Source organism: Myotis yumanensis, unplaced genomic scaffold, assembly GCF_028538775.1.
Source record: "Myotis yumanensis isolate MYYU_CA2020_CCGP unplaced genomic scaffold, mMyoYum1.0.hap1 SCAF_8, whole genome shotgun sequence".
NCBI lineage: Eukaryota > Metazoa > Chordata > Mammalia > Chiroptera > Vespertilionidae > Myotis > Myotis yumanensis.
Genome location: NW_027223759.1, coordinates 2,446,811 through 2,459,529, shown reverse-complemented (window position 1 = coordinate 2,459,529; position 12,719 = coordinate 2,446,811).

Below are 12,719 nucleotides of genomic sequence, written 5' to 3'. Positions count from 1 at the left end.
CTCCCCACCTGCCTCGCCCGCGGGCTGCTGGGCCTGGGGCTGCTGGGGAGCGGGGAGCGGGGAGCTGCGTGCTGGTGGTGTTGCGGTTCTCGGGACATATTCCTGCGGGGGACGCTGGGCCCAGGGGCAGCCCATCTGTTTAGCACAGGGGGCCGCGCTCCTGCCGTGTCAGCCTCCCTCTCCAGGGGCCGGGGGAGGGGGCGCCCGCCGCTCCCGCCAGCTCCTCCTCCGGCGCAGGGGCTCCGGGGGGCACAGGCAGCTCCCTGTTGTTTGCAAGTTGCTCCCGCGCTTGGCGCCCCTGGTCCTGCTCCCCAGGCACCGGGTTCCTGTGCCGGCACCTGCCCCTCCTGGGGGTGCTGAGGGGACCCCGTGCCTTCGGGGCTCTGGAGGCAGAGGGCTACCCAGAGACCGTGTGTGCGAGACGGAAGGGGGGGGGGCTCATGTGGGAGATGATGCAGGGCAGGCGGGGACCCTGTCCCGTTAAAAATGGGGGCGAGCCCTGGCCGGTTGCTCAGTGGTTAGAGCGTGGGCCTGCGGACTGAAGGGTCCCGGGTTCGATTCCGGTCCAGGACATGTACCCTGGCTGCGGGCTCGATCCCACTCCCTGGTCAGGAACTGCTGGAGGCAGCCGGTCCATGTGTCTCTCTCACACGGATGTTTCTCTCTCTCTCCCCCTCCCTTCCTCTCCCTAAACACCGATGGGAAAATAGCCTCGGGTGAGGGCTAAAAAAATGTATTTTTTAAAATGGGAGAGAGAATAAAAACGTCACACCAAGTGATCACGGATGGCGTGCCGAAGGAAAGAAAACAGTAAAACGGCAGTTTCCCCGAGGAGGTGCGGGTTGAAGCTGATGCATCTGCTAAAGCTGTGCAGCTAAAGGATGATGTCACAACATCTCCACGTGGACAGAGAGCTGAGCAGACCAGGGCTGAGCCGCCATTCCAAAGGCCGTCTCTCTGCGCCCAGCACCCCCCCCCCCCCCCGCCCCCACAGGGCTGGGTGCGCTCCCTGCGCCTTTCCAGGCCTTGGCGCCCCTTCCGCGCCACACGCAGGCACCGCACGTTCTCCTCGGACCTCCATCCCCTGCGTGGCTGCGTGTCTCACAGCCCACGTGCCCTGACGGAGCCGCTCCCGCTCGGGGCCCAGCCATTTCCGCCCTGATCCAGTCGTTCCCTCTCGGGGCCCAGCCATTTCCGTTTCCTACGTTTCCTAAGCAAGGCCTGTAGCGCAGGACACGGAGGACGGGCCGAGGGCCGCCTTGCAGGCTGAAGGGTAGCTGCGTTTTTTATTTTTCCTGCAGAAGCTTTATGGCTGCATGTGGCCCAGTGCCTGGGAGAGGCTCCAGGTGCTTAAGGGACGCCCAGTGGTTTCGGGGAGACCCCAGGGGGGCACAGAGGGGCCCCCAAAGGCCTCCGGGCCCCAGGCTCCTGGCGGTGCCGGAGGGGAGCCTTTGGGAGAGACACTCAACCGCCCCGCGAGGGGTAGGGTTGGGGGGCCGCCACCTGCGGAGGGGCCAGGTGTGGCCCATCTTGCCAGGAGCCGCCCGCCTCACCCGGAAGTGGTTCCCAGGGGTCACGGCGGAGGTCAGGGCAGCAGCAGGGCCTGCGGCTCCGAAAGGGCCTGGGCCACCTCCTCCCCAGGCCCGGCCTCCTCGGGGTCCGAGGTCACCCCTCCCCTGGGGGGCCCAGCTCGTCCCGGAGAGAAGCGGCCCCCGCGCTGGGTTTGCTCAAGAGGCTCAGCGCCCTCGGCTTCCTCCGCCCTCCGCCCGGCAGGGCCGCGTCGTCAGGTGGACAGAGACGCCCGGAGACAGGTGGGCGGGGCCGGGGCGATCCTGAGGGATGTGGGGGCCCAGGGGTGGGCGAGGAGGCGTTGATGGGAACCGTGTGCTGGCTGGTCCGGGAGGAGGCTCAGCAGGGGGGCCTGGGGGAGGCGTTGGTGGGGGGGTCCGAGGCTGGAAGGAGGGCGCCCTGGGTCCGTCCGCCGAACCCCAATCCCGGGGAGCAGGAGGCAGACCCGCCCGGGGCCCGGCCGCCTGGCTGCTTTGAGGGACTATGTGGAGCCGAGACTTGTCCCGGGCGACCAGGAAGAACAGCCGATGGCCGCCGAGAAGGGGACCGTTTAGCGTCTGGGTCTGAAGTGTGGGCTCCATAGGAGAGCGAGAGTGAGAGCGTATGATTTCCTCCGGAGAAACGGGGCCAAGGGCGTGACGCCAAGGGCTGCCGTGACGTCAGGCAAACGCATGGCCGGTCGGTGCTGCTCCCGGCGCTGGGTAGCGGCCCGCTGCCTGCGGTCACACGGTCAGGCACTGTTCAGGGCCATGCACTTGCTTCAGCACATGACTGGCATGTGTGTTTCTTTAAAAATATATTTTTACTGATTTCAGAGAGGAAGGGTGAGGGGGAGAGAGATGGAAACATCAGTGATGAGAGAGTCCTTGATCGGCTGCCTCCTGCACGACCCCGACTGGGGATGGAGCTGGCAGCCTGGGCCTGTGCCCTTGACCGGAATCGAACCCGGGACCCTCAAACCCAGGACCCTTCAGTCCGCAGGCTGACGCTCTACCAGGTGTACCAGTTAATAATGTGGATTTTGTAATCAAAACACGATAATTTCAAGAGAAACACCAAAAGTGCTTTGTTCAAAGTAATGTCCATCGCTGGCTACACATTTCCCCATCTTTCAGGTAATTTGTGGATACCGCCCCAATAGAACTTTTCTTGTTTTGAGGCAAACCATTCAGGGACCCAATTTTCCACTTGTTCGTATGTTTTTAAGTGCTGCTCAGAAAGTGCGTGTGCCATCGATCGGAACAAGTGGTCATCTGAAGGAGCGAGGGCTGGTGAACATGGCGGGTGGGTTCATACTTCCCAGGCAAGGTCTTCTAACGTGTCTGTAACTGGTTCTGAAGTGTGTGATGGTGCGTCATCATGAAGCAAAATTACTTTGCTGTGTCTTCTGGGACATTCTGGTCGTTTCACCATCAAAGCATGGTTCAAATTGATTATTTGTTGTTGATAACGATCAGTATTAACGGTTTCACCTGGTTTGAGAAGCTCATAATACTCCCCACCTTCCCGATCCCACCAAACGCAGAGCATTGTCTTCTTTCCAAAGCGATTTGGCCTTGCAGTCGATGTTGATGGTTGACCTGGATCAACCCATGATTCTGTGCGTTTGGGATTCTCAACATAAACCCACTTTTCATCGCCAGTCACAATTTGATGCAAAAAGGGCTTTCTTTTGTGCCGTTGAAGCAACATTTTACTGATGACTTTTTGGTTTTCCATTTGTCTTTCGTTCAGTTGATGTGGTATCCATTTTCCTTCCTTTAAAATCTTTCCCATTGCTTGTAAACGATCGGAAATTGTTTGCTGAGCAATGTTTACTCTTTCTGCAAGTTGTTTTTGAGTTTGACACGCATCTTCATCCAATAATGCTTGTAATTGTTGGTCTTCAAACTTTTTCGGTTGACCTGGGCGTTCTTTGTCTTTCACATCGAAATCATCACTTTTAAAGCATTTAACCCAGCGTTCACAAGTATATTGAGATGGAGCATGTTTACCATAAACTTCCCAAAGTATACGATAACTTTTTCTTCAAAATAATGAATTAAAACTTCCCGCAAATGCTCTTTTTTTGGCACGAAATTTGACATTTTTAAGCGTAAAAATATGATGTTAACCCCTTCAGCAAACTTGACATATGAAGTTTTGAAGCTTGTTGTCAATACAACAAAATAGCATATATATCAACACATGTGTAACTCCATCCATTGAAAAAAAATCCGCATTATTAACTGGTACACTGAGCCAAGCCGGCTAGGGTTGGACTGGCATTTGTATATCATGCATCCGTCTTTGCTGATTGGCCCTCAGACTCTAAAACACAAGCAGCGTTTTCTAAAGTGTTTGGAGGATGGGAAAGAATCAATGTAAGGTTGAGGGTCAGCGGAGGTGCAGATAGTCTGCACATGGCGTTCAAGGATCTGATACTCCCAGCCTTTGGAGGAGGGGAGCAAGGGGAGTCTGGCTCGTTTGTCGAGAAGGGAGGCTGAGAGCTTCGACAGGCCCGCTCTTCTCTCTCGGACCCTCACCAGAATCACCACCTTTAAAAGTTCCTGCTGGCCTGGCCAGTGTGGCTCAGTGGTTGAGCATCGGCCTGCACACCAAAGGGTCCCAGGTTCGATTCCAGTCAAGGGCACATGTGGGTTCGGGCTCAATCCCCAGTAGGAGGTGTGCAGGAGGCAGCCAATCAATGATTCTCTCTCATCACTGATGTTTCTATCTCTCCCTCTTCCTTCCTCTGTGAAATCAATAAAAATATATTAAAAAATAAAATAAAAGTTCCTTCTGGCCCACACCTGGAAAGTCTTCCAGCCTCTACCCTTCCCTAGTTCCACAGCCGCTTCCATGTTGTTAGGGGATTGTTCGTTCCAGCAGCGTCCCGTTCTTGGTAGCAAAATTTTGTTAACTAGGGCTCTGCAGAAAAAGAGAACCAGTAGGATTCATTCATTCATTCATTCACTCATTCATCTGTACTTACAGGATGTGGCCCCTCAGTCATGGAGGCTGAGGAGTCCCACAGTTGGCGATGGGCAGTTGGACGCCATGGAAAGCAGACGTGGTGTCCTGAGGGCGAGGACATGAGCCCTGGCCGCGCAGCAGAGACGTCCCAGCTGGCGGGCTGAGGAGGGGTGAGTCTCCATTTCTCCCTTCTCGTCCGTTCTGGCCCCTCCCGGCGGAGGGTGCTGCCCACATGGGGAACACGATCTTTTCCTGAGCGCACACCTTCAGATGCGCGGCTCTCCAGAGATCAGTCCCTTACAGACAAGCCTAGAGGTGATGTTTGCCCAAACCTCTCGCACCCCTCCACCCGGCACCCGCTGCGCTGTTCTCTTCCTACAGTTTCGCTTTATCTAGAACGTCCCTTAAAATGGCCCCCACAGGACGTCACCGTTTGCGTCCGGCTTCTTTCCTGTAGCAAGTGCATGTGAGATTCACGTGTGTAGACCAATGGTTTCCTCTTTTTTTTTTTAAATTGCTGAGTGGCATTCCATTGCGTGGGTCACCCAGTTTGTTTTTTCCTTGTTTTGATTAGAGATGTTTGTGTCCCCTCTGTTTTGAAAATTATGAATGTTACTGCTTTAAACATTCAGTTGTAGGTTTTTGTGTGAAAATGAGTTTTATTTCTTGGGATAAGTACTAATAAGTGGGATTGCTGAGTTCAATCATATGTTTAAAAATTATTTTAAAAAAACTGCCAGACTATGTGTACCAGTCTATTTTGCTGCCTAGAGCGCCTGCTCTTCTCATATGTGTCTCTCAGGGCCTCACAGCTTCTCAGTTCTCTTACATGAACTCAGCAAAACTTATATTTTGCCAGAGTTCTCTTCCATTGTGCATTCCAGTCGGTTAATGTGAGAAAGTTTTAACTGCTTCACATCCTTCTCAGCATTTGGCGTTGTCAGTATTTTATATTTTGGCCGTTATGACATGTTTATGGCGGGATTTCATTGTTTTAATTTTCATTTCACTAATGAGTACTGATGTGGACATCTTCTCATATGTGTCTCTCCCCCACCCGTCACCCACCCCAAACAACCTGATAGAAAATAGGAAAAGGATGTTAGCAGAAGAGCAAATCCAACAGCCTACAGACATGTTTCAAGAGACAGTCAAGAATCAGATACAGAAAGTTCGAAAACAGGGGCAGGAGAAGTATAACAGGAAAATGCTATAAATGAAGTGTGGCTCAGCAACATTTAAGTCAGTATAATCTAGGGGAAAAGTCCTTCAAAGGACAAAAGAAATATTTTTATATTTTAAAGGGTGCATTCCATTAAGGAGATAGGAATCTTGAACATTTTATGATTCACCAGCATAGCTTCAAACTACATAAAAAAAGGCTGATAGAAATGAAAGGTGAAATTGGCGATCACAAGTCAACTGGTCAAATGCTCAGAAAAATAAAGCTGTAGAATGTGCTAATAACACATTATCCAGAGCGATCTGATTCATATGCATATCCAAGAGACAACATGCTTTCCCCCAAACACACACCATATTCACAAAACAGACCATCATTTAGATCATAAGGACTATTTATTTTTTAAATTGAATTTATTGGAGTGACATTGGTTAATAAAACCATACTGGTTTCAAGTGTATAATTCAATAAAAAAAGACTAAATAAATTCCCAAAAGTATATCATATAGGCCATATTAATGACCATAGTTCAACAGAACTAGAAATTAAAAACAAAATAATTGCTAAGAGAACAGTGAAGAAAACAAAACCAAATTATATACTTGGAAGTTAAAACTTTTCCCTAAATGACTGAAGTTAAAATATCAAAATAGAGCATAGCACTAATAGAAATAAATGATGAGAGCACTAACTTATCAAAACTGCAAAGAAAGAATATTCAGAGGAAAATTTATATATTTAAGTGGCATTTATTAGAACACAAAAGACTGAAAATTCATGAACTAAGCTTTTATCTTAAGAGGTCAGAATGAGAATAAGAAGATAGACTCAGTTTAGAGTTCTTTCCATTATATTCCACTCATGCTTCTTAATCATGGAAGGGAATATCATTTCTTTGTTTTTGTTGATCCCTACTTTAAAAAAACACATATTTTTATTGATTTCAGAGAGGCAGGGAGAGGGAGAGAGAGTGATGGAAATATCAATGATGACAGAGAGTCATTGATCAGCTGCCTCCTGCACGCCCCACGATGGTGATCGAGCCTGAAACATGGGCATGTGCCCTGATCGGGAATCAAACCATGACCTCCTAGTACATAGGTTGGTGCTCAACCACTGAGCCACGCCGGCTGGGTGACCCCTGGTTTTTAATCCTAATACGTATTTGATAGACCCTCCTGCTGCTTTTCTACTGCAGAGAGAAAACCCTGTCTATGACTTTCACTTGGATACAAATACACAGATTAAAAGACTTTCCTACCTAGTGCTGCTGGGCCTGGTGGCCCAGGAGCGGCATTAGGGGCGGCGGCTCGGCACCCTGGGTCCCAGGAGTCAGTGTGAGCTGGAGGAGAGCAAAGGGACCCAGGGCTCCTTCACGTGGAATAGGAAGAGCAGAAGCATCGTGTGTCTGAGGTGAAGTTACGAGAACGTCTTCTCTCACAAGGTGCTTGTTCCTGGGTTTCTCTGGGAGTCGCTGCTTCCCGAGGGCCGTTTGCAGGTCCCGTGGTGCCCACCTGCGAGATGAGGCCTGTTGTCGGACCCTCACCCTGGAGCCCTTCTTCATGTGCGTTGTGATCTCCTTTCTGAGAGCAGACCAGCACCGCTCCACACGTGTGTGACTCACTGACGCTTCCTGTTGCTCCAGAACTTTCCCATGGGCCTTGTAGAGCACGTGGACTTGGGGCGGGGCTGGCTTTCACCTGGGCCCCGAGGCTCACCTGCAGCCGTCCCTCCGTCACTCCTCCTCTGGCACCCCCCTCCCCGCTCCCGCTGCACACACTGCTGTGGGGGCCCGCAGCCGCCTCTCCTCTCCTCTCCTCTCCGCTGGACTCCTCCTTCTGCAGTTCACACCCTCCTCTCAGAACAGGAGGCCTCAGTGCACTGTTAGGAGGGAGGTTCACATCTCGGGCTCAGTCTTCAACCTTTTTTAGGATATTTTCCCATTGATTTTGGAGAGAGTGGAAGAGAGGGCGGGGGAGAGAGAGACACCGATGTGAGAGACACACATTGATTGGTTGCCTCCTGCACGTGCCCCGACCAGGGCCGGGGAACCTGCAGCCAAGGTACATGCCCTTGACTAGAATTGAACCTGGGACCCTTCAGTCCACAGGCCGATGCTCTATCCACTGAGCCAAACCGGCCAGGGCTCATCATCCTTTTTAATGTCCCCCGCCTCCCTTGGAGATTTGGCAGTTATCTGCAGGTTGACTTTAATTTCAGGGCTCTGTCACCTCAATTACTTATTCAGGGCAAGGGATAGAGGAGCTGAGCTGCTAGATCAGTGATGGCGAACCTTTTGACCTCAGCGTGTCAGCATTTTGAAAAACCCTAACTTAACTCTGGTGCCGTGCCACATATAGAAATTTTTTGATATTTGCAACCACAGTAAAAGAAAGACTTATATTTTTGATATTTATTTTATTTAACAAAGAAAAATCAACCAAAAAAATGAGTTCTCGTGTCACCTCTGACACGCGTGTCATAGGTTCGCCATCACTGTGGTAGATTCTTCTCTGTTTGGGAAGTAAATTATTTCCTTCAAACTCATAGGCGTTTAGTATGTGGCTGAGGGAGTCTGTCTGCAGCAGGGCAGACATGCCTGCCGTGTGGACTCAGTGGCCCCCAGGACCTGATGGCGACATCCAGGCGTGGTGAGCCCTGTGGTCCTGGTTCATCTTCCTAATCTGTCTTTCTCTCTCCGTTGTGAATGGTCCCCTGGCATCCCATGACGATTTTAGATCCATCGTTAATTTAGTGTTACTCGTATCTGAAACGCCCTCTCGTTTCTATTCTGCCTCCCAAGTCCTTCCCAGGGCCTCACAGCTTCTCAGTTCTCTTACATGAACATTCTATGTATCTTCCTACTTCATACTCAGAGCACTTCAATCTGCTTTGTCACTCATCGCCACGTCACTGTATACTGGTGCTGGCCTGGCTGGCAGGGCTCAGTGGTTGAGCATCAGTCTATGAACCAGAAGGTCACAGTTCCATTCCTGGTCAGGGCACATGGCCAGGTTTCGGGCTGGATCCCCCAAGAGGGGGCGTGCAGGCGGCAGCCGGTCAATGATTCTCTCTTCCTTTCCCTTCCTCTCAGAAATCAATAAGAATATATTTAAAAAATTATGTACTAGCTCTTGAGTTGTCCCGTATTAATGCTTGGTTCGCCTGTGTTTAGTGTTAACAGATGTAAGCTTTTTGGAGGCAAGATGATACATTATTCTTCTAGATCTCATAATCCACGAGTGCTTCCTGCATTGTGGGCTCCTAGTTCCTATGACCGATTGATGATCTATTAGGATGTAAATTATCTGGGAAAGACCCTATATCCCTAAATGTTTGCATACCAGAGGTCTGAACTAGGTCTGACCACTATGATTTAGCTAAACTACACCTGCAAAACACAGACACACCACAGGGTGGCAGCAAAGACCCACCATTATTTTTGCAGGTTTTGCTTTACGCTTCAGTCCATAACCAGCAATTGTCATTACCCTGCTAGCACGTTGAAAAAGTATTTCTAATGTCTTACTAATAAGTAGGCTTAGTGGAATGTTACGGAATGAGCATTTTTTAATATAGGGAAGTTCAAAACCATCTTTGGATCGCTGTCTTTATAAAGAAAGGGTCTCTGAATTCTAGAACTCCTCCGTGTGTGTTGGAGTCAGAGTCCTCTTCCCTCACTTTGTTGTCCCTCTCTACTGTGAACGTTTCACGAGTGTCCGGAGCTGACCTTTGACACTGGGTTTGGGACGGGTCACGGTGACCCACAGACCATTGTGGCGGGTAGAATGTGGGCCTGCACAAATCCCTCTGCTGATGGGACACGTAGTTCTTTTGCAGACGGCTGCTTAGGCATATGGCCGAGGTCTAATTTCCACCTCTAGAGTCATCCCTGAAGTATGTAAACTGAACCAGATGCTAGGTTCTGGGAGAGCACTTGGCGCATGAGGAGCAGCCCTTAGCCCCCGGCCCCCAGCCCCAGGCCCCAGCCCCCAGCTCCCAGCCCCCGTCCCCCAGCCCGCAGCCCCTGGCCCCCGGCCCCAGGCCCCAGGCCTCAGCCCCCAGCCCCCATCCCCCAGCCCCCGGCCCCTGGCCCCCGGCCCCAGGCCTCAGCCCCCAGCCCCCAGCCCCCAGCCCCCAGTCCCTGCCCCCAGCCCCCAGCCCCCAGCTCCCAGCCCCCAGCCCCCAGCCCGCAGCCCCTGGCCCCAGGCCTCAGCCCCCAGCTCCCATCCCCCAACTCCCAGCCCCCAGTCCCCAGCCCCTGGCCCCAGCCCCCTGCCCCCAGCCCCCAGCCCCCATCCCCCAGCCTCAGCCCTGCTCCCACCGCTGTTTGGAAAGCCCTCTGGAATAGAAACGGCCTCTGAGAGCCGGAGGATCTGAGTCTCTGGCCCCAGCAGCATGGAGCATTCGTTCCTGGGAAACAGTTGCCCCTGAGAAATGTTAAGTTCTGCTTCACACTCCCTCCTCAGTATAATTTGTATAATTATGATACAGGTGTGCTTTTCTTTTCTTCCCTGTCAGCTTTGTTCTCCAATGAGAAAGCTAGTTTCTCTAATAGGACAAGTTTTCTTCAAACAAACCAGATCTCACCTATGCTATTTAAGCTATAACTCGGGACTTCCATGTACTTAAAGGCCCGCAGTCCAGGCAGAGGACCAGCACCTGCCCACCTTGTCGCTGCTCTGGGGGCGGGCGTGAGAGCACATACTTGAAAGCCTCCAGGATCTGAGCTATGTTGGTGTAGTTCATAAACAGAGCACGAACAGTCATTCGCCTTCCAGTAATTTTCCTAAAAAAAGTTAGAGTTATTGGAAATGACATCTAACTGCCTTCTTTGTATCTCCTTCCTCTGTCCTCTCCTCCTCTCTTCTCACAGCTTTGTTGAGGGCCTACCTCAGGCACTACATTGGGCTCAAAGAGGATTCTTTTGGGGGACAGATCCTGGTCCTAAGGAATAGTCAATATAACTTAGAAAAGAAGCGTAGATTAGAAATCTCAGCACAGACGGCCCACCCGTGATTCTGGGGACTGAAGGCTGTGGAGGAGATGATACGGAGCGCGGGGCTGCGTGAGGGGGAGGGGGGCTCCTCCAGGCAGTGAGGGGAGCAGGCGCTCTAGGCAGCAGTGGCAGGAGCTCGGGTTTGTGGACAGGGAGACTTTGCGGGCTTCCTTCACAGATACGTGCTGGTGGGGGTCAGAGGATGAGAATGGACAGAGGGTGAGACCAGATTTAGTTATGTCTAAAGGTTTTGAGATATAAATGCAAAATCTTCCTTTAATTAAAAATTAGTGATTATGGTTTTAACGTTTTGCTGCATGTTTGGATGTATGATAAAATTTTAATTTATGTCACTTCGAAGTGATAGTATATGACCTTTCTCTCTGCATGGTAAAAATTACGGTAGATATCATAATAGCTGATGTGCTTAACAAAGTTAGTGAGTTACCCTCTACCTATATTAGAAAAATGCACCCATTAACTAAAAATTTATGTAATTCTCTGTATATTCACAAAGTCTGTGCTTTGTTATCTATATATATAAAAGGCTAATATGCAGATTGTTCCCTTGGGAGTTCAGCTGGGAGACTGGGAGTTCGATCACGCGCTCTGATGTGCACTGACCACCAGGGCGCAGAATGAAGGGAGGCCTGGGCCAGCAGCCAGAAGGCCCTGATTGGACCTGATTGCCGGCTAGGCCTAGGGACCCTCCCCGTGCATGAATTTTGTGCACCAGGCCTCTAGTGTAAGCATAAAAGCCTCCTTTAATTTGTCTTCATATTTAAGCATTCAAGTCCATAGATATTTGGCTTTTAGATTAAGAAGCAGAGCTTTAGTGAAAAAGGTATGATTTGTATAATTGTAATACAGGTGTGCAATTATAATGTTGTATTGGTAAGTAATTAATTTGGCCTTTATTAATGGTCAACTTGGCTAAATACACTTGGCTGGTATATATTAATGTAACACAAATGATTACATTATCACTAGAGTTTTTTCCTCATAAAGTAAAACCAAATTCAAAGTGTTTGTGGAGAAACTTAAGTTCAAAAATTAAATCCCGTGTTCTTTAGTCTAGCTTTTTGAATTTCTGATGGGAGTTCTTTCAGCAGCTGTTTTTTAGATACATAATGCTATTTTGCTATTTTATGAAAATAAGTTAAATTTTCTACTTTTGGTTTTAATATTTCTTTATTCTCAAATCATATATCTTTTGGTCTTGACAGTCTTAGTTATGTGGAAATAAGTGATGCTATTTGTTGGGACACATGTGGATGTCTTTAAAAATGTTGTTGGAAGTTTGCCTGAGGGGGAAACTTTTATTGATTTGTTGAGAGATAGCAAGGTGGGGAGTGGGGGAGAGAGAGAAAGAGAGAGAGAGAGAGAAACATAAACATTGATGTGAGAGAGAAACATGGATCCATTGTCTTTTCTACACACTCTGACCGGGGGATGGAGTCTGCAACCTGGGCATGTGCCCTGCCTGGGATCTGAAACCAGCAACCTTTAGGTGCCTGGGACAGTGCTCGACCTGCTGAGCCACCCGGCCAGGGCACCGAGAACGCTCTGTATCTTGTTTTCCTGTTGGATCGGAGGAAGACACACTTCTCAGTGAAGAGGGGAGCTTTCCTATTGCTCTCTTCCATCTCATGGCTGACACTGAGCTCCCTTTTTATTTTTTCAGCCCGAGTTGCAATTCTAAAACAAACAGGTTCTAAGTGCTCCACTTTCCATTTAAAGTTTCCACCAAACGGTGGTCAGGGAGTGGAAAGAAAATTATTCCGACATCCTTTAGGTTTTCTAGTCTGCGTGAGTGATTTCATGAATAGTAATGCTTCAGTAATTTCATCACGAAAGCCACTTGAAAAAAATAAATGCTAATAATGTTGTCAGAAATAAATTCAGTCTCATAAAGGGGTGTTATGAAGATTGTCTTTCTATTTTTACATTGAAATAATTATATTTTTAGGGTGAGGTGAATAATTTTTAAGGAATTGGTAGTTTTTTTGAAAA